Below are 18618 nucleotides of genomic sequence, written 5' to 3' on the forward strand. Positions count from 1 at the left end.
AAACATACAGTGGTACATCCATACTGCGGAATACTACTCGGCAGAGAAAAGGAACTACTGACGCACAACAGCTTGAATGAATCTCCAGGGGATTATGGGGGGCAAAAAAGAAACAAAACAAAACAAAACAAAACTCAACTCTGAGAGGTTATGTATTGGGTTATCGGAAAAGTCATGACGTATTTTTTCTGTTTTTTGTTGCAAAAATGTGTCATGAGCTTTCCGACAACCCAATAGTATATATAGTTCCATTTCTGAAATGTCTAAATTTAAAAAAATGGAGAACAGATTCGTGTTTTCCAGGGGTTAGGAATTCTGGGAGGTTGGGAGGGGGTTGAGAGTGGTTATAAAAGGGCAACTTAAAAAAAACCCTATGGTGATGGAATTGCTGTGGCTCTTGACTGTGGCGGCGAACCCACAAATCTACATGCAATAAAACTGCATGGAACTAAATACACTCCCCCTCCCCATGCACACACAAATGAATGCAAGGGAACTGGGGAAATCTGAGTAAGATCAATGGATTGCATCAATATCAATATCCTGCTTGTGATATCATATTATAATTTTGCCAAATGTTACCACTGGGGAAAATTGGGTAAAAGGTACATGGAATCTCTCAATCTTATTTCTTACAACTGTCTGTGACACTATAATGATCTCAATAAAAAAATTCCATTAAAAGACGAATCATACAGTTCATTTTATAAGGCCAGTTGTGATAAATGCTATAAAGGAAAAGAACAGGGTTTAAAAAAAAATGTAAAGGAGACTATAGATAGCAGGGGGCTGGATTTAGACGAAGGGTGAGGAAAGACTTTTCTGAAGAGGTGGCAACTAACTGGAGGATGAGGAGTTGGTGAGGCGAAAAGTGGGTGGCAGAGTGTTCCCGGAAAGGAAACAGAGTGTGACAGGGACCTAGCAGAGGGTGTGCATGTTCAGGGACTAGAAACAGAAGCACCACGGAAAGGGGGAGCCTAGTGTGGAGAGGCGTCCCCCAGAGGCCCCCTGTGGGTGGCTGCCCTGCTCCTGTGTGGGACCCACTGCCCTCCTGTGTGTTCTGCTACAGGAAAGTGAAGCTCAGACGATGCATGCATATGTGATGTCACAAATCTAGGAAGCGTCAGGCCCAGGGTTCAACATCAAAGCTACAACTATGGCCACTGTCCCCCCTAAAAAAAAAACACCTTCGAACGTACACTTGCCATTTGACCCAGCAATGTCACTGCTAGGGAGTTACCCAAGAGAATTAAAATTTTTTTTATCTCCAGAAACGCCTGTACACTCATGTTGATAGTGAGTTTTTCATAATCAGCAAAAACTGGAAACAGCCTACAGATCTTTTTAACTGTTGAATACATGAACTATGGTGCATTCATACAATAGATGATCACTTATCAAAAAACGGGGGGAAATGAACTATTGATAAGTCACAACTGCATAGATGATTCTCACGTTCATGACTCTGAGAGAAAGAAGTCAAACTCAAGGCCTATCAACTTATGATTCCATTTATATGACATTCTGGGAAAGGTAAAACTAGAGGAACAGATACAGGATTGGGGATTGGGGATTGCGGAGGGGATGGTGGTGGGGACTGACTACCAACAGGCCGCAGGGAACTTTCTGGAATGATGAATATGAACCATATCGTGATGGTGGAGGTCTTTACATCACTGCAGGCATTTGTCAAAACTTTCAGAACTGTATGCTACCAAGGGCAAGTTTTACTGTATGTAAATGACACCTTGATCAACTTGACTTTGATAAAATGATCTCACAGGATGAGGAGATACGGGTTAAACACAGAGAGGGCCCCATCTTATTTCTGGAAAGTTCTGGGTAGCCCCAGCAATATTAATAAGAGTCTTATTTTCAGAAGATGCAATGAAGAAAAATTGAATGAGAATACAGCTTCTGTGGAGGGTGGGACAGGGGTGACCCACTCTTGCTATTCTGAGGATCCAGAGATGCCAGGGAAGGGCTCTGTTCCAGGCAGAGCGCCCGAGTCTAAGCCGACAGTGTGTTGCCTGGCTGGGGAAGTGACCTTCGTTCTCGGAAACAGCGGTGGGCCCATTTCACAAGGAGGGCGAGGATGGATGAAATAGAACTAAGAAAAGTTAAGGTATGTGGGATGTTTTTCTTGTCTTTGCAAAGGACCCAAACTTTGTGCTCTGTGGCCACAGAAGTCAAACTCAGGGCTCGAATTGCAGAGTCTGCCCTCTTTCGACAGTAGGTGCGTCCTGCTCTGAGTGGAGGTCCTGCCGTGGTGGGAACCAGACACCTTCATGACAGTGAACAGGGTTAGCTCTAAGGCCAGCACACACCCCAACATCAGCTAATATGGCCCCAGTCACTGCCTGGACCTCCTTCCACCAGGCCCACGGATTTCTCAAAGCTCTCACCCCACGGGAATCACAACTGGCCAATGGCCAACTTCCCCTTTCAGCTATGTGAGTCATCGGGGGCCAGTGCTGAAGTAAGGAGGGGACGCTGGGCCATTTCCAGAAGTTGTCATTCCCCGTGGGGTGTCTCATTTGAGAAGGATGAATTCTAAGCCATCTTTGGGGGAGAGCTGGTTCAGGTCAGGAAGTCTGAGGATGAGGTGACCTCTTACCTCATGCCTGGCCTGCTGGCTAAGCACATGGATTTGATCAAAGTCAGCCTGGGTCTCTCACCAGACCACTCGTCTTCTCTCTTCCCTTCACTCTATTTTTATCCCTAGCATTGTCCTTATTATAACATACTCTCATCATGCCTTCCTACACCTGTGTCTTAAGTACCCTTCTACCCCGAAGAAGGAGACCACCGGAGGGCTGAGCTTGGTGGCCACTGCAGCCCAACCAAACACTTGGCTGAGGCCTAAGTGTGACAAGAGCTCAGTAAATTCCAGCTGAACAAACGGACCCTAGAAAGCGTGGTGCACTCACAGAGAAATGAATTCAAGAACAAACCCCCAAAGAGACCACCTGGTGAAAAGCAGAAAGTATCATTAACTGAAAACAAGACATTTTTGAGAAATCCGCATTTCAGTTTTACCAAAGAGACATTGTAGCACTTCACCCAAGTGACATGTTATATACAGAGAAAATGCCGCATTTATTTCTATTACGCTGAGGCTTCCTCTGTGTAAGTCAGCGAGGTTAGACGCTCAGCACGGGGTCCCCCAAGGCCAGAGATCCATGTTTTCAAAAAAAAAAACAAAGAGAGAAAAGGAAAGAAAAAAACCCACATTTTTAAAAAAACAGAGTCTCCAGAAACCTATGTCACATTTATAGTCAGAGAAAATAGGACTTTTTAGCAGTCCCTCATCAGTATTTGCATTTTAAAATCCAGCTCCTAAGAACCACAACCAAATGTGTTTTAAAGAGAAGAAACCAAAAAGAAAAACCAAAAAAACCAAGAAGAAAGCCATTGAACAATCCAACTTTAACTATCTCTGCTCTCTAACCCCGGTCAGAAAAATTCCCTTTTCATAAGATAAATTTAGTCTGAGAACAAGACAGGCTTGGCCCCACTGCATAATTCATTGACAGCTTTCATCTTCAGAATTAGTGTCCATTTCAGGTTTTACTGCAATTTTTTAAACAAATGATAGTTTAAGTTCAGAGTGAATATATCGTGAGTTGGCACTTTGTAATATGTTTTCACTAAAAAGGAAATCAAAATTAAATTCCTGTAGACCGTCAGGTGTGCATTGAAGACTTAAAAACAAACTGAGTATAGAGAATGTGGGGTTGAAAGTCAGACAAACAGAAGTCAACATGAAACATATATATTTAAGAGAGAGTCATGATAAACTATTAATGAACTATAAAAGTATGGATGAACTTCCTTAAAAAGATATCTAATCATATAGGACAAATCTACATGGTTCAAATCATCTACATGATTTAGTTAATCACCTAAATGGTTTTCCGTCAAAATATCCAACACCCCGTGGTTTGTAAATGTCAATTATTATACATATATAGGAGTCCGTATGTAGACATTTTGTTCTTGAGCAAATTTATCTGAGGACATTGACACAGGTTCGATCTCTCTTTAAGTATTAATTATGGAACACTTGTCTATTTAGCTGGTGTATTTGCAAACCCAATTGACAAGAGTGTGACATAGGCCCACGTTTGCAACTGGGCAATTGGTTGAATCAATACAGCAAGTGTCAATCACCACGCTAACCATTCCAACCTAAAACCCTGTGCATGAAATTTACCTTAGGATATTAGAAATTAAGGGGTCCAGACACTGCTATGATACATTTGGCAATCCTTTCAGCTCCCTATGCAGTGACGTGTACGGCAGCTTGCGCTAACCTTTATCTCTGTTGACCACCAGTAGGAAACCGGCAAAGAATTCTTGTCTCTTATCATTGAAGTCTTCATCAGCCTCAATGTTGGTTCTTTTTTAACATTTTCTCCTCCTAGAAGTTCGTATCCTTTGCCCCCAAGTTGGTCCTCTTCTTTTGAAATAAGAATGTTTCTAGAAGGGGAACAGCTACAAAGGATTCTTGAACTCTAAGAGGTGGCAATTTTAATTTTAACTGGTATACTCTTTTCATTTGAACTAGTGCTCTCATGTCTTCTACAGAGGACTCAGCTTGCTTGTGTTATGTTAATTACATTTCTTGACTATTCTTTGTCCAAAGAAGTCTCAAGGCTGTGATTTTTGGTTGGGTATCTGTCTTGGCTGACCTCTCTCAAGCTTCCTGGGCATTTATGGAAACTCTGCCAATAAGGTCGAGCACTAGTGGCCTTCCAGATTGAAACACGTGTATTTATATGACTCTTCCGACTGTGTCAGTTACAATGACCACTAGTGTAATAAATCCTCACTATCTGGTGTTCAGCTGGCCTTCATTCTTGGGACAGCACCCGACTGATGGCTCAAAGGAGAATGGCTGCCCCACCTAGAGATGGGGTGGGGGACAGAGGTCATCTGCAGGACACGTTTCCCAAAGGAGGAGGCATCTGAGACCAAACCACGTGGGCTTTTTCTCTGACTAACTCTATATGCATTGCAGGTGAATATCATGATATTCTGCTTCTTAATAATCCATCCTCATCTTTGTTAGTAACCAACAGATACCCTTCCTCCAGGATGAATAACTTGAAGGAAAAAAAATCATTAAATAAAAGTCAGTTAATTGCCTTTCTTAAGAAATCTAACTTTTTAATGTTCCTTCTGAGAGCAGAACAGCAGTATAGTCAAAGGATCAATTATCTCTTTTTTCCTACAAAAAAAAATATTGCAGAATACAACATTTGCTTTCCTTAAAGGGCTGCAGACGTTCCCATTTCTTTCCATAAGAATAACTTGAAAAGGATGCAAAGTTATACAATCGACAATTCAGTGCACACAAGCTGCTTTTGATTATATTGCCTCACAAACTAGATACTTTGCTGGGAAGCATAAAACTGTTTATCACTAAACATTTGAGATTCCACTCAGATAATTTACACATAATTAGACAGAAGCCCACACTTCCTAGCAGCAGCATTACCTCGACTCTTACAGACTATTCTTAAGAACATTTTTTTGGTAGCATAATGAGCATTTTATGAGGCTCTGTAATCAGTCTTAACGTAGGTGGGAACAAAGGTGAATTACCCCTGAACGCGATCAAATCATTACATAACTCAGCGCAGAATAATGATGAGCTAAGGTTGGGAGAGGTAACCTGCCCAGGTATTCGGAGGAATTAGGAAATTCCGGTCTTTTCCAGAGGCATAAAAGGAACTAAGTGATCCCTTAGGAAGCTGAAACATGAAACAAAAATCAGTGAAGAAGAGAAGCTTCCTATTTAGACTTCCCTACCCTTTAGTTGCTATCACGCAAGGAGATAAAAAGACGGACTATGGAGATGAAACGAAAAGCTAATGGCATTTATTATCCAGAGAGTCTCTCTTGGTTCTCACAGATGCCTAAGCTCTTTGGAGTCCAGTCTGGCCTTTTCCAGACATCTTCCATCCTGAGACACAAACAAATCCTTGGTAGGGTAAACCACACCAGCTGTGTCCAAACACTCAAATATACAGAGTCATCAGGGACCAATGGAACATGAGAGGATATTGGGGGGGGGGAGGGGGGGGGAAGTGTCACCATTTCATGACACAAAAGACCGCAGCCAGAAATAGCTCGGTCTTGCGATACTGCATCGCTCTGGGGCTTCCGTTCAGACTTGGCACTGTGCCGCCAAGGGGTGTTTCAAAATTGCCACCTTGCACGGTCCCTTTGAAGATACAAAGCTGGGTTGCCCGGTTGCCATTTATGGACAAGGAACTATGTTTTGGTTTCTCTTTATGGCCTTTTCAAGCAGAGAGGGTCTGTACCGCGCTTTTATGCATATAATTTAAGCAGCTTATAACCTCAGCTATATTCAGTTTATAGCATGACACAATTGTGGGTTTTTCCCCCCGGATTATTTACAACAGGAGCCACTAAAGCCAAGCCTTTTGGCAATCCCGGGGCAGGGCTCAGATTCTCGGCTCCTGAGAGGTGGGGCTAGCCATTCTCTGAGGCCTCGCCCTGCCCTAAACTCGGGACAAAGAAAGCTACCACTTCAAGATGGTTCCTTTGGGGCTGCAGATTGCAAAGTAGATTTGAATGCTGGAGGCATTCATATTCAAGGCAACGACCTTTAATTTTATAACTACAATCTTGGGAGACAGTGTGCCCAGAACTCCAACTTAGATCCTTTGTGATCTAAGCTCCACATTTGTACAGATTTCATCTCAACGCTTCATCCAAATTCCAAAGGCTTTCCAGTACAGGCCCTTCTTCACTGAAGAAAGCCAACAATGAAAAACAAACCAAAAACAATCATTTTCACATAATTATGGAAGCAAATATAGACGACCAGAAACTTATGTGTCAGAATCTCTGTTCTGTACTGATTTATGTTGCCACCTGACAAATAATAGTCCCCAATAAAAATGTGATGGATACATGAATAAATGAACGATGAAGAATCAGATACAACATGCAGGTCGAAAATAGGGGAATGATTAAGTAAAGGGCAATCTATTCATATATTTGAATATGATACAGCCATTTGAAATCAAGTTTTCAAGTAACATTTAATGGCACACATGGAAAATAACCATGATGCAATGCTATTTTTGAATGCGTTGTAGGATTTCAATTGTATTTCTGTTTCCTTCCTCCCTCCTTCACTCCTCCCTCCCTTTTATCCCCTTCCTTCCTTCCTTCCATCCATCCATCCTTCCATCCACCCTTCCTTCTTTCCATCTGTCCTTTCTTTCTTCCATCCATCCATCCTTCCATCTATTCTTCCTTCCATCGTCCTTCCTTCCTTCCATCCATCCTTCCTTCCTTCCATCCATCCCAATATAAGCATCAGTACACTGATTAATGCAGGTGCAGGGTCCTACCTGCCCATCACTGTCTCCCCTGGCCCCTACTGCTGCCCTGGACCACCCACTCAAATTCTTGAGCTTTGTGTAGTAGATGAAAAACTAGCGATCTCATCCAACCCTCCAAATGTGGTGCATAAGAAAACCTAGTCCCGGAGAGAAGATGTGATTAGCTTAATGTTAGTGTCAGAAACAAGTTCAGAACAGAGAGGTCCCAAACTCTCAGGTGTTCTGCACATGTTTGTATCCTTTATGCTTAGGAAGAAACTGGGTCGTCTAAGTGTCCAGAGCAGTGTGTGTGTGTGTGTGTGTGTGTGTGTGTGTGTGTATTTTACAGTTGGATTGCTTCCTTATTGTGTTCCTGAGCAAGGCAGTTAACCTTTCTGAATTTGTTTCTACAATCATAAAGTGGGGACCCAAAACATACCTCCTTTATGAGGTTATTGTGAAGATTAAATGACTTAATATAAGTAGTAGAGTTTATGCTAGCACCTAGAACATAGTAAGCACTCAATAAGCATTAGCTAATTTTATAGTATTTGTTTATGCTGTTATTAGTGTCTGAAAGACTGCTGAAATCTCCTGGATAGACAAAGGTATTATGAACAGATACCTCTACTGGTTTCCTGGAGATCATGAAGTCAGAGGGAAAATTCCACACTGATTTTTTTTTTCCTAGTGCTTTCTGTCATTTCAAATATCACAGTGCTGAGTTTTGGTTAGTGGAAAGGAGTAGCCTTCAACCACTGTTCAGTAACGTTCCTTGGAGATTTAATAAAAATATTAGGGGCTTAAGTAATACTACAGAAAAACAGAAACAATCGATGACATATTGAGAGAATTACATAATACATTTATGTAGGCAGATAATGAAATTATGCAGTAGCAAAGAGAGGGAGAGAGAAAACAAATGTGACACTGAGAAAATAAACAGTTTTATGAACAACACAATGAAATGAAGGTGGCAAAAGCCTCCTGAATTGTGTTCCCAGTGATGGGGAGTTTCGGGAAGGCAGCTGAACATCCGTATTTAAAACGAATGCTCCCCAACGCTTTCATCAGAACAATGCCTGAAAATTTGAACGGCAATTTCTCTTACATTTTCTCATTCATTCTCATAAAACCCTGGAAGCTAGGTGCCTCCTTTCCAATTTTTCAGGTGAGGAAATCAAGGTAAAAGGAGGCGAAACAACTTGCTCTGAGTCACGGGCCTTCCGTGTAGCAGAGCTGGGCTTTGGACTTCAGTCAAGGCTAAGTCCCAGGGGCCCTTTAGGCACCTGAGAGAACCCCAAATGGACCCATTCCTGCTTAGAACGTATTAGTCATGTGCTTAGAGATTAGAAACCATCAAGCCATTGTCTAGAGCAGCGGTTCTCAACCTGTGGTCCGCGACCCCTTTGGGGGTCAAACGACCCGTTCACAGGGGTCGCCTAAGACCATTGGAAAACACATATTTTCGATGGTCTTAGGAACCGAGATACCACTCCTCTATCCATCTCCAGGCGGGTCCGCCCACATGCAGATACGCCCACATACGAGTACCTGGCGTGATGACATCATCGCACAAACCCCATCACATACACCCGGTACAAATACAGGTGTATGTGACAGGGTTGGCACCATAATGTACTTATGCGGACCAGTCACACATGTGTAGAGAGCAGCTACTGTGTAGAAAGCAGCTGCTGTGTTGAAAGCAGCAGTATTGGAGGTAAAACGACACTTCATGAATTATAAATATTTCACAATATATAATTACATATTGTTTTTGTGATTAATCACTATGCTTTAATTATGTTCAATTTGTAACAATGAAAATACATCCTGCATATCAGATATTTACATTACGATTCATAACAGCAGCAAAATTACAGTTATAGAGTAGCAACGAAAATAATTTTATGGTTGGGGGTCACCACAACATGAGGAACTGTATTAAGGGGCCGCGGCATTAGAAAGGTTGAGACCCACTGGTCTAGACCATCAGTTCAACCCGAGATCTGATCCGAGTGGATGGAACCAATAATCCAAAGACACGGCAAAAAGTGATGTTTCCATCAGCACAACAGGTGGGGTCACTGATGAGGATGGAGGGTGAGGCGAGGAAAGGAAGAGAAGGAGAGAGAGAGGTGAGGAGAGAGGGAAGGAGAGGGGAAGAGAGGAAAGCAAGAGTCGCACTTCCTGTGACAGGAAATATAAGGCAAGAGGACACTCCTGAGAGGTTTCAGGGAGCATGTGGGGAGCTCACATACCCCAAACATGGGGCAGTGCATAGGCTGTGACCACAATCCCCCACCACCCTCTCTGCACAGCAGCCTTCTCTGTTCACAAGAAGAGTATGATGCCCCCAAGGAAGCAAAAGCAGTAAGAGTTATAACAGAGGAGGAGGAGGCTTCCTGGAGGGCTGGGGCTCTTGAAGGATATCCAGTAGATTTGTATGCACAGGGGATGGGGTGAGAGGCTAGATCTCAGGAGTAGCTCTGAGGTTTTCCTGCATGAAACTCCCTAGATATCTACAATAAGAGCCTATGAGATGATTAACTGTGGAAACTACTCTGGCTCTCTAGAAACATGGCTGCTCTACCCTATGAAATACTTTCTATTATATTAGTGTTTCCAACACCTGGTAATGGAGCCATGGGTGGGACATCAGATGATCTTACTTGTTAGTCACATATTTATTTTTAATATAAATTTACTCACATAGTTGAGTGACATACACATATTCAAAGAAAAGCACATCAATTAGCCATTTAGTAAATCATGAAACAAGTGATATTAAGAAAATGGCAAAAATTGTAACAGTGGACTGTGGGTAACTAAGTGTCACTAGCCTGCTTTAAAAAGTCATTTTTTTAAGAGTGTTTTTTTTTGGTTGTTGTTGGTTTTGATTGGGCAACTGTGTTTTCCCAGGACCTATCAACTCCAAGTCAAGTAGTTTTCTTCAATCTACCATCCCATGTGGGAATCGAACCAGCAACCTTGTTGTTCAGAGCATGCACTCTAACCAACTGAGCCACCTGACCACCCTAAAAAGTCATTTTTTTAAATGGGAAAGAAAGACACTCTATGTATTGGAGTGGGGGGTGGGGATTAATGACTCCTCTTTTCAAACAGGTAAGTTCCAGCAACTGCAACACAAGCCTGTCTCTCAGAGGTGGAGAAGATGCTGGGGAATATGCTCCCATCCCCAAAGGGTAGAAATCAGATTATGAGAAGCACGTGCAGGAAAGAAGGGGGGGCGTGGGACAGAAAGCACCCCTTCTCCATTTGGGGAAAAGCACATTTAGAATATGGACTTGAGCCTTATATTTATCTCCACTCATGGGCCTTCATACATGTGCGCCATGTGAGACGTTCTACTCCAGGTCTCTTTAGAACTATGATGCAATGCAGCAAAGTAAGGGAAGCTTACGTTACCACACCACGTAAGCACAGCTAGTAAGACACAGGCCCTGGAATGCAAACATCACTGCCTTCCAAACAGCTCAGGGCATAGCTCCACTACGATCCTCAAGTTTCTTCTACCTAATGGCTAGGAAATGGGTGTCCAGGGTGTGGGGGGCGTTTTAGCTAAAAAATAAGGATGGTGCTGAAAGGAAGATTTGAGAGAATTGGTGCAGAAAGTGAGAAATAAAGGGGATGGACACAGAAAGAGGCCAAGAGCTAGTGACCTAACGACAGATGCAAACTCAAGCGCCCGCCAGCATCCATCGGACACTAATTTGTTGAAATGAACAGCAGTGGGGGCTTCCAGAGCTTCCATTTTGAAAGACAAGGTGGAACTTGATTTTTGCGTATGTCAACGAATTCAGTATTTCAAGCACTAAACATACGAAATGAAATAAAATATGGGTTTGGACTGATTCTAGTCTGTGGGCCAGCAGTGAGCAAACCACTGGTCTCCCTCCTCTGTCCTCCCTTATTATTCCCCAATGTTTTCATTTCCGTTAAATTTCTGAAAATTCCTTCCTCAAGGGAGAGATTTATTTAGAATAGTTATTATTATTATTAAAAACCAGGCAGATGTTTTTGCTGGTCATTCACTTTAATTGGCTTGAATTACTTTAATCAGATTGCTTTCCTGACTCACACCAGCTGAGAAGGTCCTTTTATCCCGAGGCTCAGAAAGGCTGGAGCTGATGCTCAGACTCAGGAGCTAACTGCTGGGACTCAATTCTAATAAGAGCTCCACTATTGCCAGGTAGCATTCGTTTCTCCATATGCAATACAAGGATAACAGTGCCTGCCTTCTACAATGGCAAGCATGCATGGCAAGGACTTCATATATATTTGCTACACGCATTACTAAACATCCAAGTTAAAAAAAAGGGGAGTTTTCAACAATGAGATTATTTTTGCCTATCAAGTTGATAAAGGTATATAATAATATCAGAAAATATTGGCAATGGAGAGACGAGATGGCATTCTAAAAGACAGCCATTATGAGGTAGATTAGGGGCACAATCACTTCAATGAGCAACTGGATGAAGTGTATGCAAGAGGTATGAAGATCTCATGTCTTTTGACCTCAAAATAACACTTTTTAGAATTTAGTCCAAGGAAGCATTCGAGAACATAACGAAAGGCTTGCATACAAGAATGTTCTCTGTGGCGTGATTCATAATAACAGTCAGGGAGAGAGACTAAAAAAAATTTTAAATGTCAACAGTGGTGACAAATTCTGGTACAGTAGAAAATTGTGGGATCATTAAATATAATTTTGAAAAAATGATTAATGGCATTGTAAAATGTTTTATTTTATCTTTTTTTAAAAATTTTTTTTACTGGGGAATTGGCAAAGGGGAACAGCGTTGGGGAATCAGGGAAGGGGAACAGACATGCTCCTGTCATTTTGTTCTTCAATCTAGTTGTGGAGGACGTCACTTCACTGGCCCATGTTGGTATTATCATTGTGCTCTTCCCGGGCGAGGCAGTTGCTCGCCGGCCACCAGAGGGCTGCTCACGGTAGCTCACGGCAGCCCAGTGCAGCCCCACTGCAGCCTACGCCGTCGCCGGTGACTCACGGCAGCCCAGCTCCAGGTCGAGCTGTTGTTCACCATCTTAGCTGTAGAGGGCGCAGCGTCACCGGCCCTCATGTGGGATCCAAACCAGCAGCCTTGCTGCTCAGAGCTCGCACTCCCAAGCCAACTCTTAACCAACACACCCCTCGGCTGGCCCTAAAATGTTTATGTTTTAATACCACGTTTAAAATGTAGGATCAATTCTGAAAATACACTATGAGTCTAATACTGTAAATGTATACACACACAAACACACACACACACACACACATACTAAACAGACCAACAAGAGAAATACTTAAAGATGCAAGTGTGATTCTGGAAAAGGCAAAACTATGAAGACAGTAAAAAGATCAGTGGTTGCCAGGGGCTGGGGGAGGAGGGCGGAAGGGAGGAAGAGGTGGGGCAGAGAGGATTTTTAGGGCGGTGGACTACTCTGTATGACACTGCAAGGGTAGGTACCTGTCATCATTCGTTTGTCCAAACCCACAGAACATCCGACACCAAGACTGAACTCTAATGGAAACTACGGGCTCTGGGTGACTATGATGTGTCAGCACAGGGTCATCAACTGGAATAAATGTACCATTCTGGCGGGGCTCTTGATAATCAGGGGGCCTGTGAGTGGGCGGGGGCAAGGGGTAGATGGGAAATTTCTCCACCTTCTTTTCAGTTTCCTTGTTAACCTAAAACTGCCTAAGAAAATAAAGTTTTAAGTACACAAAAAATGTTGAGTGATCATTTGGGGGCGACAGGCAGCTGAAAAGTGATTCTTGTTTCTTACGTGTTTCTAAATGGTTTTCCAAATGATCATAGGTTGCTTTTCGAAACAGAGGGTTATTAAAAATGGGTTTCAAAGGGGAGAGCGTGCAAAGTCTGAAGTGCTGAGACCTAGAAGAAAATGTGGAATAAAGGAACGGAAACGTCGTGTATCCCGGAATAACTTCACTTTGGGAGGGAAAAAGGCGAGTCTTGAGAGTGGGCGATCAATTTCCAAATAAACGTGCAGATGATTGAATTATAGCTATACAAGCTCAAGCAAACAGTCTTCCTAGAGTCGCACCATCCAGACCATAATCGCTTCTTTATTAGCTGGAAAGCATGAGGCAATTGGCAATTCCGGTTTCTTATTAGAACGTATTATCTCAGAGGGTCTTCTGCAGGGGACCTAAAGCGCGCCTGAGGAGGGGCAGCTTGGGCACGCAGAGGACCTGGGAGTCCTCCCAGACTGCAGGTAACTCCTAGACCCTTGATGCCCAGACAACAGTCATCAGACAGGAGAGCGCGCAAGAGAGAGACAGCACCCCCTACCGTCCATTCCCCACATAGCACCCCCGATAATGGGGACAAGGCAGATGACTTGAGTGCTTCTGACTCACTCACCAAAGTGCATTTAGAATAAAATTGTATGTAGAATAAAATCCAAATTCCTCATCATGAGCCACTCTTCCCCTATTTTGCTCCCTCCCTCCCTGGCCTTCTCTCTGCTCTCCTGGCTCACTGTTTTTCTTGTCCTGGAGGCCCTTTTGAACCTGTGTTTCTCCCTCTCCTGCTCTACCAGGTGGAGATACAAGAAGTCAGCAGCCTGCAACCCAGAACAGGGCTCTCATCGGAACCCCACCATGCTGGTACCCTGACCTGGGACTTTCAGCCTCCACAACAGCGAGAAAATGAATATTGTGTAAGCCACCCAATCTGTGGGATTTTATCATGGCAGCTCAAATGGACTAAGAAAGCCAGCATATACTGAGTGCCTAGGACAGAGCCCGTAATCTAGTAGGCATTCAACAAATATTGATTGAAGAAAAGACTTGGGGCTTTAGAATGCTTCTGCCAAAGCACAGAGAATGGAAGTGGCCCAGTTCAAAGTCTGGGGGCTTTGGTGTGAAAAACACAAATGCATTCTATAAATAATTGCTGGCTGGGGTTAATTGGGGGAAGACAGAAAGAGCTGAACTCTTTGGGGCTAGCTGGGCCTCCCTGTGCGAAGTTAAACTGAGGACATAGGTCTCAAATGGACATCTGTTCATTTTCTCCTATACTTTCTCATCAATTTGTTACCCTCCACGCACTTTAGAATTTGAACCAGGTTAGCAGATTACAGCCCATGGGTCCTATCTGTCCCACTACCTGTTTCTGTATAGTCAATGAGCTAAGAATGGTTTCTCCATTTTTAAGTTGTTGAGAAAAATAGTAGTTCGTGTCACATACACAAATTATATGACACTGAAATTTCAGTGTCCGGGAACCAAGTTTTATTGGGACATAACCACGTTTATTTGTACACGTATTCTCTATGGCTGCTTTGATGCTGCAATGGCAGATCTGAATAATCATGGCAGACAATGCATGGTTGGCAGCACCCAAAATAGTTACTCCTATTTACTAGGCTCAGACACTTAATAGCTGTGTGAGTTTGGGCAAGACGCTTGACTACTCTGAGCCTTAGCCGCCCCATTGAAAGTTGTGGGTAATTTGGTTTGTCGTGTGTAGCTACTATGAGTTTATCCCAGTGCCTTGAAGGCCGTCAAGAAATATGAATTCTGCTTCTTATTGCTGTGTCACTTGTGTTTGCTGTAATGCCCATGCGCTCTCCTTGGCTTTACCGATCTTGTTTTTTCTCCTGCCTAATCCGATTCCATCTTCCTTCCCGTTTACCCAGCTCAGGGGCAAAGTGCTTGGGAACAGAGCCCAGCAGCCTAACCCTCCAGTTTCTAAGCTCCCTTTGAGTTGTGGGAAAGGGGATGGCCATTTGGTTTAGGGTGGCTGTGAGTATGAAGGGAGGGAACAATCCCACACAGCTGAGCACAGTGCAGAGCTGGGTGGGTTTTCCCTTTGATGGTGAGAAGGACTCAGCCAGATCCCCCAGTTCCCTCAGTGTCTCTTTTCTCCTCTCCATTTGATCACTCCTTCTCCTGTCTGCTCACCACGGCTTCTAGCTTAGCCGTCCTCCGTACTTTTGGAGCAGTGGTCCTCAGCCCTGCCTGGACCTGAATTACCCCAGAAACTGGACCACTTGGCTCTACCGCAGAAACGCTGATTTAGGCTGGTCTGTTCCCTGGGGCAGGCATCAATAGTGTCTAAAAATTCTCCAAATGACCCCTATACCAAGTCAGGCCTGAGAATCAATGTCTTCTAGTCTCTTCATACACCACTCCTGGAAGCATTACAGTTCTGGGGGGTTTGGGGGCCTATGCACAACCAACAGGGGGGGCAAACAAAGTGTCTTAGCTCCCACGTGCTTACTAGGTACGAAGAATGGGTGCCAGGTACCTTCTTGGGTATACCAACCAGTGATTCATGGCCCCTGCCCTCAACTGCTGCTGAATCTAAGAGAAGAAGGATGCATGTAAGGAAGCGCCCACCATAGTATTCAGTTTCTCTTTACTGAGTGCCTGACAAAGGGATAAGGGTATTCTGATGCCGTGGCTGGATTTCAAGAGAGCCTAGAGGAGAGAACAATCACTCTTCCTTCAAAGGCTGTGGAAGGTTTCCCAGACTCGCTCCCCGTTGCTCATCACCCTCCGAGCGCCACGGTAAACTGCAGCCCTAGGACTTCGGTCACTTGTCTGATGCCACCACACTGAAGATCCTCCCAGGTGGGCTCTGGCTTTCAAGTGAGAACACAGCTTTTCTTGCTTGCCTCATCTGTGACACTGAATGCCCTTTCATCCTGGCTTTTAGCACGGATTTGAAAAAAATAATTGCATTCACGAGTCTGTGATTGACTTTTCAACACTTCTGTCCTCAGTACATGCCGGGCATGCGATGGCCAAGGCACATGCTGATGACCCCAGCCACCTCAGTGCTCCTCCTTGAAGATGGTATGTGGTGCCTGGAGACAGATACCAAGGCTGAGCTAACAGTCCGACAGCAGCCACCCGCGATACAAGCTGGACCCAGGGTGAGGTGCAATAGTCACCCTATATGCTGGGACACCAATGATGGATAAATGTGGCTGACTCTAATAGCAATAACTCTGATATTCTAAATGTTAACAGGTATTAAGTATCCACATTTGCCTAAGATGTATTACACATTTTTTTCCATGCCGTATTTCCCCCAAATGGTTCCCAAAAAGGCAGGAAAACAACCGGAAACCTTCAAAAGAGAACTCAATTATTTTCCTAATTTATATGAAAAAGGAACCAGTAGAGAGAAGTCTAAGGAAGAAAAAACAGAATTTCCAGATGACTCAACAACGGCCACTGCTCCACTCTCTACTGAATGACTGTCAGTGGTCCTTTGTCCTGTCTGCACTTTAGAATCACCTGGAGGGTGTCTCACACTGGTGATGCCCAGGGGTCTTACGTTCTGACCAAAGGAATCCCAAACTCTGGGGACAGGGTCCCGTATCATTAGAGCTTTGAGACTCTCCAAGGGGATTCTGGTGTCAGGCCCACACGACCTCACTTTGCTCTCCCAGCTGTCCTATGAGGTATATGCTATTATTTTTATTATACCCATTTTCATCAATAAGGAAAATGATGTTCAGACTGGCATCCTGTTAGATGACTATTAAGCAGCGGGGTGGACAGTAACTCCGGAGCTTGTGCTCCCACGCAGCACGCCATCATGCCTCTCTGCAGAGCCGTCTTACACCGCACATGACTTCACAAAGAAGCAACCGCTACCAGAAAACTTACTGCTATGAGTTATCTCCTGCACCGGTCAGGCTTTCCCGTCGGCAGGGAGACGACAAAGGGGCCCTTCATTTACTTTTCCAGAAGCATCTAACTTCTAACTCTTAGGCACCAAATGTAGACTAAGCTTCATGCTAGGCTACGGAGAATAGAGTTTGCCGCCCTAAAGTCTGGACACCGCCAGGCTGATGGTGATGGTGATGGTGATGCTATAGCCACAAGCCGACATTCACTGAGGGCCCACCACGCATCAGTTCCGCCTTAGACACCATATACTGTGTCCTTCAAAACTCAGAGCTATTTTACAAAGTACACAGTTAAGGCTCGGGTAGGCGAAGTGACCCCCAAACCCACACAGCCCAAACGTGCTAGAGGGGAACTAGGGCCCTGGCAGGCTGGCTCTGTAGCTAACGCCCCCTAGAGCAGAAGTGGTGACACCACTGTGCATCTAAGTTTTTCTATCTCAATTTTGGGACATTTCTCAGGTTGAGTAGTACAGGCCCAGCTGGTCTTGGAGAAAACTGGCACCATCCCCCCAAAAGACTCAAAATCCTTGGCCATGAACTTTCCTGACCCTTGAAGGGACAGTGAGACGCTTAACTAGAGCCTAGCACTTACCCTAATCGTGGGACCAACCCTAGTGGCTGCATCAGAATTCCCTCTGGGCCTTAATTAGATCGAGGTTCCATAACTCTTATGCATAGGGTCGATAGAAAAGCAATTTTTCCATTTGGCCTCTCTGAGGACCCTGCTTTTCTCCAGCCCAGGGAGGCAGCCCATGTGTGTGGTATAACCCGAGGTCAATAAAAAGCTTTAGAATCCTTCAGCATGGAGTGGAAAATATTCTTGTTATAACATTAGAGAAACTTAAAAAAAAAATCAATGAAGTAATGGGATATAACACTGAACGGGGCCTTTAGCCAGACTCAATTGTTTTACCCACATAAAGCCTCTGGATGATGCATAATGGAGATGCAGTGAGTTATTCCCTGAAGAAGCTTCCTGAGCGAACCAAGGAGACGAGAAGCAGCTATGGGGGAGGGCGCAATAGCAATACACATGAAAAAAAAAATCAAAGATTACCTTATCCCCAAAGCCAAAACTACTTCAGAGCTTCATGGGTGATTTCGGGGTGGCTTCTTTTGTTTCTTTTATTTTGTTGTTGCTGTTTAGGGGGAGGGTTAATGGAATGTGCATAAAGCCCATGCTGCATTATTTCATCTGTTCCTGAAGATCAAAGGTGAAGCGTGTCGAGATGACTGAGAAGTCTCAATTAGCAGCTAAAGGGAAACGCAGTTTTATTTCTCCTGCATGTAACCAGTTTAATTCAGCTAACAGCATGTCATCCCATAGTAACCCCAAAAGAGTGTTGGCTTGATGTTGAGATAAGAGTATTGCTCATTATCTCTCGAGCCATAATGTTGGAGGATCTATGTACATGGTGTATGGTTAGGTTCCTGCAAGAATACAACCACGGGTAGCGTCTGATGGAGCTTATAAGCTGTGATAAAAGATGAGCCAGTCACTGCACAACAAGTATTAGGGACAACTAGTTGAGAGTGTGACTTTAGCAAA

The sequence above is a fragment of the Hipposideros armiger genome, unplaced genomic scaffold, assembly GCF_001890085.2.
Source record: "Hipposideros armiger isolate ML-2016 unplaced genomic scaffold, ASM189008v1 scaffold_461, whole genome shotgun sequence".
NCBI lineage: Eukaryota > Metazoa > Chordata > Mammalia > Chiroptera > Hipposideridae > Hipposideros > Hipposideros armiger.